The following is a 16,407-nucleotide window of genomic DNA, read 5'->3' as shown; positions in this document are numbered from 1 at the left end:
TCTGTTTTACTTTGGAATTAGTCCTTGTCTTTGTCTGTGTGTTTTAATTTCATTGAAATGCACCAGAGGATGCTACTAATGAATAAATTTTCACCCAATTTCTTCTTTCCTCAAACAATCAAAGTGAATAGTAGAATTGCCAACCCTATTTTGCTCCTGTTAAAGTGTATAATGATTACCTGCTGCCATGATAATGCTGTGTAACAAATCACCTCAAATCTCAGGAACTTAGTGTAATAATAGTTTATTTAACCCACCAATAAAGGATCAGAGATTTCATCTGGGCTTGGTGGGGCTATTTTTGATCTTGAGTGGGTTTATGTACAAGTCTGATGTAGACTGGCAACCAGTTAGGATAGCAGAAATCTCTTGACCAAGTATTTCTCACCCTCCAGCAGGCTAGCCCAGGCATAGTCCTATGGTGGTGTCAAAGAGAAAGAATGAGAGCAAATCCAGTTGGGCAAATGCTTTGGCAAGCCCTTGGGTCCCACTTTCCAAAATTTCAGTAGCCAAAACAAATCCCATGGCCACGACCTGTGTGCAGGTAGTGGGGGCTATAGAGTTTTGTGCCAAAGACCATAAATACAGAAAGGGTGAAGAACTGAGATCATTAGTGCAATCAATTGATCACAAGGGGAATAGTAATGTGTTAGAGGGAAAGAATCGAGTTGATAATTAATTATAATGAATGCCCAAATTATATAATTATAATTAATGACACAGTGGGAAGGAGGAGGAAAGAAACCTCAGGGACTGGGAATAGAGGAAGATTTCTTTTCCCTTTTGGATGGGGTGGGTGCAGGGTTAAGAAAGAAACCTATGAGAAAAGTGGACTGGGAACAAAAGGCACTTTAATGGGTGTTTCTAAAGAGTATTTATTTCAGTCACTTTCATGTCATCTAAGAGGTCAGAGAATGAAATTCCTCTTTGATCACTTTTGGCTCTTGAGCTGTGATTTGCTTGTGTCCCAGCCAGCTCTGTGACTGAACTGCATTGATCTCTACATTTTGTGTTTACTGCAGGCACTCTGGCTGGCTGGCTTTTTTTTTTTTTTTTCTTTAAAGATTTTATTTATTTATTCATGTGAGACACACAGAGAGAGACGCAGAGATATAGGCAGAGGGAGAAGCTGGCTCCCTTCAGGACTCGATCCCAGGACCTGGAGATCATGACCTGAGCCAAAGGCAGAAGCTGAACCACTGAGCACCCAGGTACCCCTTCCCATTCACTTTTTCAATGCATATGTTAATTAGATCTCAAATGGCAGTGCCCTCTAGGAAATTAAGCACCTCCCTAAGAGTGCTGGTTGGTAAGCATTGTCTTGCAGCTCCAAACCCATCCCTGGATTCTATCTATTCTTTGCTCTGGGATTCCTGCGACTGGGATTCTGCTAAGCCTAGAGGTTAGAGTTTATCTTTCCTAGAGGACTCCGGGGGTAAGTTCTCCCAAGGGTGCACTAACCTGCAGTCTGGAGGAATCGAGGAGACTCCTTCCTGACTGCTCTCTCTCATAGTGGCCCTTCATCCCAGCATTTTTAAAAATAATTTTATTTATTTATTTATTCATGAAAGACCCACAGAGAGAGGCAGAGACATAGCAGAGGAGGAAATAAGCTCCCTGCGGGGAGCCTGATCTGGGACTCGATCCCAGGACCCCAGGATCACAACCTGAGCTGAAGGCAGATGCTCAACCACTGAGCCACTCCCGGGACCCTCAGCATTTGGTTTCAGTAATGGTTGCTACCAGTTTCCAGCCTTTTCTGCCCTCCAAGGATGAGTTCGATCCTGCTGGCTCAGGGGTGTCAGGGCCAGCTGACCGATGCTCCCTCCATAGAGGTTCGAGTCTCAGCTCTGCAGGATGTTATTCCTCCGAGGTCTTGAAATGCCAGGAGCAGTAGCAAACTTCTGGTCTCAGGGTTGCACTCATATCCAGCCTAAAGCGATTGAACCTCGAGGGGCCTTAGTCAAAGAGAGTCTAAGGTTATGGTCACTTGTAGTGTTGTTCTTATGTTTTCTTTTTCTGTGCAACACTCTCCCCTTCTGCACACACACACACACAACTTATTGAAAGAGGAGTTTCAAGTGTTTAACTTAAAAACCATTTCTTCAGTGCAAATTATTCTAAACACCTGATCTAATAGACTTCTAGATTCACCAAATTATCAGGTTGCTAATAAGAGAAACTCTTTGATAGAAGGTAAAGATTAGAAAGCAAGGTGACCAATCAAATTGGAATCAATTATTCCTTATTTGGAATAATAGAGCTCGCCTACTGAGACTGCACTGGAAATTTTAAGAAGACGCTTGTAAGGGAAGACACGTGTTGATGAACACGAAAGTAATTGGCTCCTTAACATTTCAAATGAGCCTTTTATTTTCTGATTCAGAAAGATTCTAAGAGTTTAATTGTAACTTTGTCAACTTTTTAGTGTAAACCCCTAGTTAACTGGGAATCTCCTCTGTCTTCTTTTTGTATGATCCTCTGACAGTATGTACTTGTAATCACAAGTATTTACAGTAATATATCCTGGTGATATATGACCCCGGTTTAAGTAGCTACTGTTGAATTTTAGTATTTAAATTAAAACAGAAATAGTGTTCCTAGTGCTTATTTTTACCCCCTTTCCCTAGTGATTAACATACACTTCTAGGGAATGAAAAAACATATGGAAATGGAATAGGCAAAATGCAGAATTGTTGGCCTTTCTAGAATGGCAGGGGATGGAAAAGGAATGTGACTTTGCTTTTCTTTTGACTTATTAATCATTATGTGCTTTCTATGTGCCTAGAGACTTTCATAGTAGACACATCTTTATAAATGAAATAGGATGCTTCATCCTGGCGATGCTATCATGCCTCCCATGAGTTCTCTGCTGTATTTTTATTAAAGACTTGCCATAGAAATTTCATTAAAAAACCAGGGATAGGATGGTACTAATTTTTGAACAACTGAAAAATATTTGAAATAAACACTATAGAATAACAATGTAAACAAAGTTTTGGGGACAAAAACCCCTTGTTTATTCTATTATTTCTATTTTCAGAAAAAAATGTTTTTTCAAAATTAGAGGTAGAGATTGAGGGAGGGGCAGGGAGAGAAATAATCTTAAGAGACTCCATGCTCAGCATGGAGCCCAAGGCAGGACTCAATCTTATAACCCTGGGATCATGACCTGAGTTGAAATAAAGAGTTGGAGGCTAAACTGGCTGAGCCACCTAGGCGCCCCTATTTTTCAAAATAAAAGATAAATTCTAAAGCACACCATTCCTTTATTCAGTGAGACTCAAAGATTAAAATGTGTTGGATTTTTAAACAATTCTATAAGGCAGAGCTCCTTCTCTATTCTTTCTGCTTGTGTTACCCACCCAACTTCCAAAAGAAGTAAAATTACATTTTTATTTATGAGAGAATTTTAAAATTGTATCATCTATCTATCTATCTATCTATCTATCTATCTATCTATCTATCTATGTTAGAACACTTAACATGAGATCTAGCCTCTTAACAAATTTTGAGGTTGACAATACGGTATTGTTAACTATAGGTACTATGTTATGCAGAAGAATAAGTGTTTATTCGTCTGTGTAACTGAAACTTTGTCCTGGTTGAAAAATAACTTCCCATGTCCCATTCTTCATCCCCTGACAGCCACCACTGTCCTCTGCATCTATGAGTTTGACAATTTTAAATATCTTATGTAAGTGGAATCATGCCGTATTTGTCCTTTTGTGACTAGCTTATTTCATTTAGCATAATGTCTTCTAGCTTCATCTGTGTCACAAATGGCAGGATTTTTTTTTGAAGGCTCAATACTATTTCATTGTATGTATGTGCCACATTTTCTTTATCCATTCATCCATGAGTAAGCATTTAGATTGTTTCCAAATCTTGGCTATATGAATAATATCCCATACTTTGTGTTTACCAGCATTCATTAGAAGAAATATTAAAGATATTTTTCTGACAGAAGGATGACTGCAGATGGAAGCCCACCTGAATCATGAGAAGAAATGAAAACAAAAGAAAGGATAAATATAAGGGAATAACCATAAGTGGATACTGTCCATTAAAAAATAAATACTAATGTCACGTGGGGCTTAATACTAGAATATATGACAAAGTAGCATAAATTTGAGAGGAAGGGTAATTGCAGTTAAAATATTATAGAGTCTGTTATAGACTCAGTGGTATCCCTTCTGAATTCATATGTTGAAGCCCTATACAGAAATGTGGCAGGATTTGGAAATAAAGCCTTTAATGAGATAATTAAAGTTGAATAAAATTATAAGGGTGGGGACCTGATCCAACAGGACAGGTGTCCTTATGAGAAGAGGAGGGACACTAGTACGTTCTTTCTTACTATGCACTCACAGAGCAAAGGCCATGAGAGGACACACAAAAGGCAACTCTTTGCAACTCAAGGAGAGAAGCATAGTCAGAAACCAACACTGCTGGCATCTTGACCCTTGACTTCTAGATCTAAAACTGTGGGAAAATACTTTTCTGTTGTTGAAGCCATCTAGTCTGTGATAGTCCATTATGGCAGCCTGGGCAGACTAATATAGCTAACATAGTTTGTGTATTGTCTGAGACTGGATAGAAGTACTAAATTAAAATAGACTTTAAAAAAATAGACTTCAATAGATTCATAATGCAAATTATAATATCCAAGCTAACAACTAAAATAAACAAACCAATACATATATACATACATAAATACACAAACACATAAATATATAAATATAATGATGTTAATGGAAGGAGAAATATTAAATAATACTAAAACTTGGTTGCTCTCATAGAGGGCAAAAAAGTGGAAAAATGGATCAAAGAATAGATGGAATGATTTGAAAGATACCGAGATGATATATTTCAACTCAAATATATCAATATTTATATTAAAAGTAAATAATTTGAATTCATCAATTAAAGACGATGCATATCAGATTGGATTAAAAGTAAGATGCATACCTTAGGCATAAGGACACAGAAAAACTAAAACTAAAGTGATAGAACAAGATATATCATGCAAACACTATCTAAAGCGGTGGTTAGGAAGCTTTTTGTAATGGCCCATATTGTAAATATTTTTAACTTTGTGAAACACGTATGGTCTCTGTTGCATATTATTCTTTTGTTGTTGTTGCTGCAGCTCTTTGCAAATATAAAACCATTTTTTTAGTCACAGGCTATACAAAACCAGGCTGTGTGCCAGATTTGACCTTCGGCTCTGCTTTGCTGGTTGTTGGTCTATAGGAAAATTAGTGTAACTACATTAATATAAAAATAATAAAAAATCCAATGATGCAACTATTGTAAAATATAAAGGGCAACATTTTATAATAATAGAAGGTTAATTTAATAGGAAGATATAGTAATATTAAGAATGCATATAACTATTAATGTTGCCTCAAAATATAAAATGGAAAACCTGACTGAGCTAAAAGAAACATAAAAAAATCTACATCACAGGCAAATCGTCTTAATAACTGTTAGAACAAAAGACAAATAAAAGGTCAGTAGAGATCTAGGAGACAGAACCATTAACATACTTGATCTAAAAAACATTTATAAATATCGAATCCCAAAACTGTGTAATACACGTTGTATAAAAGTATGTTGAACATTGTCAATAATTGTAAAGGGTCTGAGATTTTACTTGACATTTTTTTCTTTCGGGAGTTTTTGGTTGCAATAATTGTAGAGTCACATGTAATTGGAAGAAATAACACAGAGATTCCTTTTACATTCTTCCCAATTTAATGATAATATTTTATAAAATTATAGGATAATGTTACAGCCAAGGTATTTAAATTAATACAATTCATTGATATTATTTGGATTTTCCCAGTTTTATTTGCACTCATGTGTATGTGTTTATGTATTTTGGTCTATGCTACTTTATGACAAATGTGGATACTGGGCAGTCCATCAGCCCAGGACTGCCTTCTGTTGTACTCTTTTTTTTTTGTTGTTTTTTTTAAGATTATATTTATTCATTCATGAAAGACACACAGAGAGACGCAGAGATATATGCAGAGGGAGAAGCAGGCTCCCTGTGGGGAGCTGGATTCAGGACTCGATCCCAGGACCCTGGGATCACTACCTGAGCCAAAGGCAGATGCTCAACCACTGAACCATCCAGGTGCCTCCTGTTGTACTCTTATAACCACGTCCACCTTCTCTTCCCTTTGTCTCTAACCTTGACAACCACTCCTTGACAATCTCTCCTTTATTTCTAAAATTTTGTCATTTGAAAAACAATATATAAAAACAGCTTTGTATGGATGCCTGGGTAGCTCAGTAGTTGAGCGTCTGCCTTTGGCTCAAGGTGTGATCCGAGGTCTGGGGATCGAGTCTCACGTCGGGCTCCCTACGGGGAGCTTGCTTCTCCCTCTGCCTGTGTCTCTGTCTCTCTCTCTGTGTGTCTCTCATGAATAAATAAATAAAATCTTAAAAAAAATAACAGCATTGTACAGTATGCACCTTTTGGAATAGGATTTTTTTATTCAGAATACATTCCTAGAGATTCATCTGAATTGTTGTCTGTATCAATAACTTCTCTCATGATTAATTAATTAATTGATCATTGTTATAAAATTCACACAACATGAAATCTACCCTCTTAGCATTTTTTTTTTTTGCAATTTTTTAAGTGTATAGTACGATATTAACTATAGGGACATTGTTGTACAGCAGATCTCTAGAACTTTTTCATCTTGTGTAACTGGAACTTTATATGCACTGATCAGTAGCTCCCAATTTTTCCATCTCCCCAACCTCTGGCAAGCACCATTCTACTTTCTGCATCCATGCATTTGTCTGCTTTAGACACCTCATATGAGTGGAATCATGCAAAATTTATTCTTCTGTGACTGACTTAGAGTATTATGTTGTTGAGGCTCATCCATATGGTTGTTCATGACAGTATTTCCTTCTTTTTAAAGACTGAATAATATTTCATTATGTGTATATACACATTTTCATTATTTTTTTGTCCACTGATTGATATTTGTTTCTGAATCTATGGGTTTGGTGCGGCAATGAACATGGGAATGCAAGCATCTCTTTGAGATCTTGTATTCAATTCTTTTCAACAAATACCAAAAAGTAGGATTGCTGGATCATGAAGAATCAGTTTATTTGTAGTTTTTTTGAGGAACATCCATACCATTTTCCATGGGGACTTCAAAATATTACATTGCCACCAACAGTACCATCAATTGCTCTGACTCCTCATAAACATTTGTTCTTTTCTGTTGTTTCCTTTTTAATAATGGACATCCTTACAGGTGTGTGGTGACATCTCATTATGGCTTTGATTTATAATTCACTAATGGTTAGTGGTGTTGAGCATCTTATCACATGCCCCTTGGTTGTTTGTATGTTTTTGAAGAAAAGTCAATATAAATCTCTTGCTCATTTTTAAATTGTGTTGTATTTTTTGCTCTTCAGTTGTAGGTGTTCCTTATATATTTTGGAGATTAACCTCTTATCAGATACATGATTTGCAAATATTTTCTCCCATTCCACTGGTCACCTTTCCCTATGTTGTTTCCTCTGCTATACAAAAGATTCCTAGTGTAATAGAGTCCCATTTGTAAATTTTTGCTTCAGTTGCCTGTGCTTTTGGCGTCATATCAAAGAAATCATTGCCAAGACTAACATAAAGCATTTTTCCTATGTTTTCTTCTAGGAGTTTTAGAATTTCAGGCCTTACATTTTAATTCTTTAGTTTGTTTTGAATTAGTTTTCATGCATGATGTAAGGATCAAGTTTTATTCTTTTTCATATCACTATCCAGTTTTCCCAAACCATTTGTTGAAGAGATTATCCTTTCTTTATTTCGTAGTTTGATACCCTGTTGAAGATTACTTGATTATGTATGCATGCATTTATTTGGGGGCTCTCTGTTCTGTTCTATTGTTTGATAAGTCTGTTTTTATGCAAGTACCATACCGTTTTAACTAATGTAGCTATGTGGTATGTTGCAAAATCAGGAAGTACTTGATGGGGCTTCCAGCTTTGCTCGTATTTCAGAAGATTGTTTGGTTTTGAAGTTCCATGTAGTTTTTCTATTTCTGCAAAAAATGCATTAGGATTTTGATACAGATTACATTAATTTGAAGATCACTTTGAATATATGTAGACATTTTAACAATAAGTCTTCCAATCAGCAAACACAAGATAGCTTTCATTTAAGTGTGTCTTCTTTCATTTCTTTCTGCAATATTTTGTAGTTTTCAGTGTATAGATCTTTCTCTTTAATTTTAATTTTAAATATTTTATTCTTTTTGATGCTCTTGTAAATGTTATTTTTTCTTGATATTCTTTTTTAGGTTGGTTGCTCTTGGTGTACAGACAATAAAATAATAAGAGAACAGTATTTCAATACTTCACTTTCAATAGCAGACAGAAAATCCAGACAGATGATCTTTTCAGGTCTGTCAATGTTTGCTTCATATATTGATACTCTTATGTTGGGTGAATATATATTTATAAATGATACAGCTTCATGATCAACTGATACTTTTATAATTATATAATGTCTATTATATAAATTTTCTCTTGTAATATTTTGGCTCAAAATCTACTTCATCTGACATAATTACAGCCATTTATGCTCTTTTTTGGTTGTTACCATGTAGCATTTGCATGGAACATCTTTTTCCATCCTTTCACTTTCAGGCTGTGTTTCTCCCTCGATCTAAAGTGGATCTTTTGTAGACAACACATAGTTCTTTCCATCTTGTTTTAAAATGTATTCAGTCACTTTATGTCTTCTGATTGGGGTTTAATCAATTTACACTTAAAATAGTTTTTGATAGTGAAGGACTTATGTTTGCCTGAGGGAGAGGCTCCCTAATGGCACTGGCCTCTATCTGCTATACTGCAGGTCCTCTGGACCAAGGGCATGCCACTCAACTCTCCTGGGTTCTTACTTTTCCAAGCGTCCAGAGCTCAACACTTTGAGACAGGGAAGACACAAACCAGTGTACTGCACAGCTCCTGCCCACCAGAAAGTTGGAATGTTAGATCTATGTTTCTATCTTTTTTTCCTCTCCCTAGGGAGAATCTGGAAGCTGGGATTTTTTTTTTTTGTTTGTTTCCTCCCACAATGCCACACTGAGCTGGCGGGCAGGACTATGGTGAATGAATACTATGAATTTTCTTACCAGCTTTGATGTGACTGGTTTTGCACTTACCTGGGGTCTAGGAGCCTCTTAACTGGTTTCTGGATCTCCTACAAGGGAAATTGGTTCATGTAATAATTTTGAGTCAGTGTCTTCAAGGCGGGGGGGGGGCGGGGCGGAGAGGAATTTCTAGGGCTTCTTGATCTGCCACCTTGCTGACTTCATCCCAATTTCACCTTATTTTTAATCTAAAATGTCAGTGTGCTATGATTTCATGGAGGCTGGCAGAAGAAATGAGGGTCCTGAATCAGAGACACTAGTTTTTATTACCCACCTTATAGTAAGCTGCACAAGCAACGACATATTTGGTGTTAGTTCTCCAAGCTGCAGTTCATACAGGATGACTTGAAGAAGGTCATGTAATATCTGTACATGCACTGAGTTGTGTTGCAGAAGAAGACAAATGAGCTTAGAAACTTTATCTCTCACACTGAATAGAAAGCAGGCCTGCTGGCTGGTCCAGAGGGACACAGTCTTCAAAGTCTGTAAGAAAACTTGCCTTTTGTTCTGGGGGAGACACTATCTCTGTCTTCCAAAGATGATTGTTATACAAACATCCTTCAAAATATAATTCAGGATAAGGGGAGTCAGGGCCTCTGCTCTAAAGATGTACAGAAACACAAGAGACCCATAGAAAATCATCTCCCAACGATATTAGCTAACTTAGACCATATGCTGTGCTATCAAGTAAATCATAACAAAATTCAAAAGTTTGAAAATATTCATAGGCTATTGTCTGGTCACAAAGGAATTAATCTAGAAATCAATAACAAGAGTAAAAATAGATAATCTTCCAAATGTTTGAAAATTAAAGTGTGCTCTTCTAAATTGTATGTAAGTCAAAGATGAATCATAACAGCAGTTAGAAAATGTTATTTTCATTTAGCTAAAAATATTAAAACTTGTGGAATACAACTAAACAAGAGCTGAGAGGAAAACCACAGCATAAATTAACTACAAAGAAATTCTAAGAAAATAATTATTTAGGCATCCCTCTCAAGGTCCAACAGAAGCCGTAGCAAATTAAAGCTAAAAATCCTAAGAGAAAAAATAAGTAATTAGGAACATAAATCAATAAAATCCTGAAATCAAACAAATAGAAACAAACAGCAAATTAAAATGTCATTATTTGAAAAGATTTATAGAATTGATGAACACTTTAGAAATACAAATTATGAAAAGGAGAGCAGAAAACAAACATCCTTTACTACTATAAAGAATATATAGATGATATTACTATAGATTCACAGATATGAAAAGATAAGCAAATGCCATTTAAGTTAAAATGGACAAATCTTGAAATACAAACTTAAAAACATTGACATAAGATGAAACATAAAATCTCAAAGCTCCTGTTTATTAAAGAAATTGAGTTCATAATTGAAGCTACTCATATAATGCAATGCTATACAAGAATGAAAGAGTGAAATGCTGTATATAACATGGATACATTTCTTTTATATTTTAAATATTTTATTTATTTGAGACGGAGAGAGCATGATTGGGGCACGGGAGGGTGAGGAGCAGAGGGAGAGGGAGAAGCAGGCTCCCTGCTGAACAGGAAGCCTGATGATCTGGCTCAATCCCAGGACCCTGGGATCATGATCTGAGCTGAATGCTTAACCCACCGAGCCCCCCCAGGTATCCCAACATGGGTAAATTTCATAATTACATAATGACAAGGAAAAAAAGATAAATGCCTAGCCATACGAAATGTATGACACCCTATAAAGTTAAAAACCTGACAAAACTAATCTATGGTGATAGAAGTAAATGTGGTGGTTACTTTTGTGTATGGAGGAAGATTAGATGGGGGGGGGCCATAAGGAAGGTTTCCGGGAGGTGGTAATGTTCTTTACCTTTATCTAGGTGGTTAATGTGTGTGATAACCTTATAAAATTTCATCACAGTACACATTTAAGATTTGTATTCTTGGGGCACCTGGGTGGTTCAGTCAGTTAAGTATCTGACTCTTGTTCTTAGCTCAGGTCATGATCCCAGGGTCATGGGAGTGAGCCCCCTGCCCCACCACCATGCGACTCTGTACTCAGCGCAAAGTCTGCTTCAGATTCTCTCTCCCTCTGCCCCTCCCCCAGCTCATGCCTTCTTTCTCTTGTTCTCTCTCTCCCCAATAAATAAATAAGTAAATAAAATCTTAAAAAAATTTGCATTCTCTCCTGTATGTATTCTTATTTCAATAAGCATTAAAGGTAAACCAACAGCCACAAGAAATTGTGAAGAGAAAATGGCCTCATTTCTTGAAGGTAATGTCTGAGATTGCCAAAACATTGTCCTGCCCTTCTCTCTTTGTACTTTTTGCAGCAACATTGCATTAGTCTTTTGGGGAAGATTAAAAAATGGATAATCGTTATTAAACTCTACGTGCAGGATTGGATTATGTGGGTAAGGAATTAAAACACAAGTTTATTTTTAGTATTTAGGCCATCTAAATTCACTAGCTTACTTCAAGGAGGGAAAAAAAATTCTGGGTTTATGAGGAGTCTCAGTGGGGAGTGTTTATATTAGATACTTAGCACTGCAGGATGCTGTGAGTTGGAAAACATAGGCAGATCCAATTAGCAGATCCTGCACTGTGGAAACTAAACCATATTAGGCTTTTGGACAGCTTTATGTGTGAATGTGAGAACATACTCATAAGAAATGCTATGGTTTTATCCCATATAACTTCATGAGGATTTTTGTATAGGCTAGGGATTTGTGGTAAAAAATAGAGATATGTTGGCTTCTCATTGGAGGAATTCACTAATAAATTCCTTGGGAATCCTTATTTAAGGGAATAATACTGGTTTTGAAGGATGAATAACAGCATATCTGCCTGTATGAGACAAGGAAAGCGAACATATTCTTTCACTCCTACTCTCTACTCTAATGATTTGAACCCTCCGCACACTTGAAGGACTTGCATTTATATGTGTGTCAGATTAACAGAAATTGTTGCGCGTGATCAGCTGCTTTCCGATGAAACTTCTAGCCATCCATCTGACTTTTCTAAATAATGCATCGTTTTGAAAAGAGTCATTCATGATGGCAGACTATAGATTACTGCAGAAGTGTACATTTTCAAAAAGAAATATAATCTATTCATAAGCCCCAGGGCTAAAATTTAACCAATGATCTCTTTTGAGATTAGTGGAATTTGGATTGGGAACTTAGTTTCTAGAAACTTAAGCTGACGTTTCTGACCCTATTGACTACATGGAATGTTTAGGAACAATGATTCTTAAATTGGTATTTGTAGGTCTCTAGAGAATCTGAGCAAATTCCAAAAAGATTACAGAAACCAAAGCTATGGAAACTTCAAGAACTCTTTGGTGGCACTCAGATCCATTAGCAAAACCTCCTACCATTACATTTGCGCTTTTTTCCCCCCTTTTGGCTAACATGTAACCAACCTTATTGCTAATGCATATTTTCAGGCCAAAAACACATCATTTTCCAAAGGTTGTCAGTCAGGAAACCAAGCGGCTTGTGTGCATGTGTGTGCGTATGTGTGCGTGTACACATATGTGTTTATATTGCTTCTAAGTAGTGCTTTGTGTTTGGTTGAGGGCAAGAGGAGAATGCAAGCAGGAAATGGATTAGAGTAATTGGAAAAGTTGCTGATATAAATTTTGAAGAACCATTTTTCCAGAATAGTCATTCTTAGTAAATACAAGTTGTGAAAATTCCAAGTGTCAGAGCTTATGCAAATAAAACCTTTATTATTTCTGGATCAAACATCATATTCGGAGGGAAGCACTTCATTGGAAAATCATTGAGTGTTGAGGTAGCCATATTTTCATTTACTCTTCTGTAATTCCACAGAAAATATTTGTATTCATATTATAAATAAACAAAATAAAAATTATGAATGAGACATTTAATTAAAAACAGTTAAAAAGTGAAGTAATTTCTAGAAGGTATTCTTTGAAAGTAAATGTTAGGATTGGACTTCCAAAATATTTGCTTTGATAAGAGAAGCTAATGTTTCTAGTGGAAACTTGTCTGCGTTTTATTTCTCAGAATCATGAACCCTTTCAGTAGAAGGTATAGTAAGAAGTGAATGATTAAACAAAATAAAAAGAAGAAGAAGAAAAATACAGTAGATACATGCATTTTATTTTTCTAAAAAGATATTTTTACCAGCATTTCTCCACACTCAGCTGGAACAGATATCCATTTTCAAAATACCATCCTCTTAGACCCTTTGTGATTTTTTTGATTTCAGAATCCAAAGGAGTAAGTCCTATTACCTAAGGAATCCTCTTTCTCCCCACAGAAAACTTATTTTAAAAACTGTCAGTAAGTCTTCCTCAGGTTTGTTATTTATTCCAGAACTGGCCCATGAACCAATTAAAAGTTTAAAGAGCTATTGAATCTGCAATATCCAAAACACCTGAGATTCAACCTGCAGAAAGTAGTTTTCTTAGGGAGGAAATAATTGGAAAAATGTTCCATATGCTACCGCCTGGTTTTTATTGGTTTAACATGTAGATTTCCATAGACTTTTTGGAACACAGTGAGGGCACATTTTTTTTTTTTTTTTTGAAAGCAGGAGGGTTTTGTTTGCCAGGTGAATATTTCAGAGCTCTCACAGCGCTGATAGAAAACAGCTTTAGATTTGGATGGGAGCAGTCCGTGTGAGAGGTTATGATGAAATCACAGAGAGGGGCTTTCTGTGACAGCGCTGATTTATACAGAACTTTAGAGATGATTATATAATCTGTTGTCAACAATTGATTCTGCAATTGTCAACCTAGCAATTTTTAAGGAGGAAGGATGATGACATAGGGTGAAACTTCTGATTTTGAAAAATGCATACTGCCAAATAACACTGACAAAGGAATTTTTATTTTATTGCGTGCTGTTTACAAAGGAAAAAATAATAAAATTTTAACAATTATTAAACTCTGAGGAACTCAGTAAACCAAATCTTACCTTACAGGGTCACCACAACCACCCTATTATCGCTCTTAGCACTCAACTCTGAGTCATCCTTGCTCTTTTTACTTTTTTTTTCTTCTTCATTGTTTATCCCCCTTCTAAAACTCTATAGTAGTTAATTTATAATGTTCATTGTTTATTTCCCATCTCCCCCTACTCGATGGGGTAGTGATCTTTCTTGTGTTCACTGATGTAGCTCGTGCTTAGATTGATGTTTAGTACATAGCGATGCTCAATTAATACTGTTGAAATCAAAGTGATTTTTATATTTGTGTTGAGAGAGATAAATAGTATTTATTGAGTCATTCCTATGTGCCAGGTACTATACTGAGTCCTTGCTCTAGGTCTATTCTCTCATTTAACTCTCACAGATAACCTCATGTAGACATTGAGAGACCGCGATTGCCCTCCTTTTAGAGATGAGAAGACTGAGGTTCAATGAGTTGAAGTGAGGATTGAATGGCCAGTGAGAAGCAGAATCAGAATTAGAAGTTTGTCTAATGCCAGAGTTTCTCTTTTTCACCATGAAGTACCCTCCTTTAGGTAATATTTCATTCTCTCCGGTGCTTGAATTTAAACAGATAAATGACAATTCTAACTGGTCTTAGAGGACTTCCAAATTCTAATGAGCAATTTTAGCAATTTAACAAATTTCTCAGTGGAAAATGGGCATTCCATGACAATAGATTTATACTTTTGGCTTTTGTTTGCTAGGTCTGAGTATGGAATGTTGGAAATTCTACTTGGGGAACACCCACAGAGCTGGGAGGTTGTCATCAATTGTCTTGGCTTGGCCAGGATCTACTCTTTCAAAGACCAAGATCAAGAGAAATACAGGCTGGTGACTGGTACTAGAGTCACTCCAGAGTCCTTTTCTCAGAGTTCTGCTTGTGTGGACTGACATCAAATTCTCTCCAGTAATAGGCTAAGAATGATTCTTTTTTTTTTTTTTTTTAACTTTCACAGTTATGTTGAATGGTTAGTAAAGAGAGCCAAAAATGAAAGGCTCAGATTTATATGTGATCTAGGGAAGCGCTGAGTGCTAATCTTTGGTCAGTTTATGTTATGGGTAGCATAGCTTTTAGGGCAAGCAAAATTAGAGAAAATAATTCTTAATTTCAATTTTGATTTGTCCATCAAATGCAGTTACTCCTAGACTTTATCAATCTTTACCTGGACAAGTGAGGAGCAAATTTGTTAATAACTCATTAATTTGGTCATTATCAAGGTTATAAACCAAGAAACTGAAGCAGTGAAATTAATTATAAAACAGCAAATCCAAGTAGGATTGTGAATTGCCTGGTTTTAGACCTTGATTGTAACTTAGAGATCTTTACTTTCATTTCTAATGTGTACTTAGATTTTTATTGCAGCAATCCAATTTACTTAATGGAAGACAAAATGTCTATTCCACTGTCATACTAAAAAAAAACTGACTAATGCGTGATGGCAAAACTATTGGGATGATTCAGTACCATAAACTGTGAAATCATATGTGAACGTAGCATATTCTGATCTTTTTTTTTGTTGTTGTTCTGATCTTTCTAGAAGAAAAGATATCCATACATTTGTAATGTCAATAACAACATAACAACTCTTCTTCACAGAACTATTCTCGGATATACTATGAAGTCACGATGAATGACCAATAACTCTTATATCAGACCAAAGGGGATTTTTTTTCTTTTTCTTTTTCTTTTTTTATTTACATATTTTTTTAAATGGAGTTCAATTTGCCAACATATAGCATAACACCCAGTGCTCATCCCATCAAGTGTCCCCCTCAGTGCCCGTCACCCAGTCACCCCCACTGCCCGCCCACCTCACTTTCCACCACCCCTTGTTCATTTCCCAAGGGGGATTTTTAAAAATCCTTAATAACATGGAGAGTAATTAAGACATAATTGGCTTCTGCCTATGGAAAAAATGCATAATATCTACCTTGAAGAAAGGCAATACTTAGCATTAGAATACATTTTAATTATTTTATTACATAGCATCTAGTAACTTTTAAGAGGGAAGAATATTTACAAAGACTTTATTTGCTGTAGTGTGATCTCCCAGGACGTAATACTATCAGCTGAGTCATATTTTACCTTTCGCTTCTGGTTTTTCCTTTCTGTCCTTTCTACGCATGTGTGTGTGCTCTGAAACATACAAGCCTCTGATTGATTTTTAAATCATTTAAAACTATTTTTCAATCCATTTGAATTTTTGCTTATAATTATTAATAGGTAAAGATTTTCCATAACAATATCAACCTCATCTG

At 36.0% G+C, this 16,407-nt stretch overlaps 1 long non-coding RNA gene across 3 annotated transcripts in view; it reads left to right on the top strand.

The window, feature by feature from the left end:
- The first annotated feature begins 1,028 nt into the window (after positions 1–1,028).
- The window catches only part of LOC140596657 (uncharacterized), a 49,104-nt gene continuing 33,725 nt past the window's right edge, over positions 1,029–16,407 (top strand). The window contains exons 1-2 of one of the 3 annotated variants that reach the window (XR_011998561.1): positions 1,029–1,211; positions 8,340–8,442. This is a non-coding gene — a long non-coding RNA (uncharacterized lncRNA). The remainder of the gene's footprint in view (positions 1,212–8,339; positions 8,443–16,407) is intronic. The other 2 variants (XR_011998562.1, XR_011998563.1) reach the window with 2 other exon arrangements.

This window comes from Vulpes vulpes, unplaced genomic scaffold (genome assembly GCF_048418805.1).
Source record: "Vulpes vulpes isolate BD-2025 unplaced genomic scaffold, VulVul3 Bu000000636, whole genome shotgun sequence".
Classification (NCBI taxonomy): Eukaryota; Metazoa; Chordata; class Mammalia; order Carnivora; family Canidae; genus Vulpes; species Vulpes vulpes.
This window is presented reverse-complemented; position numbering and strand designations above follow the sequence as displayed.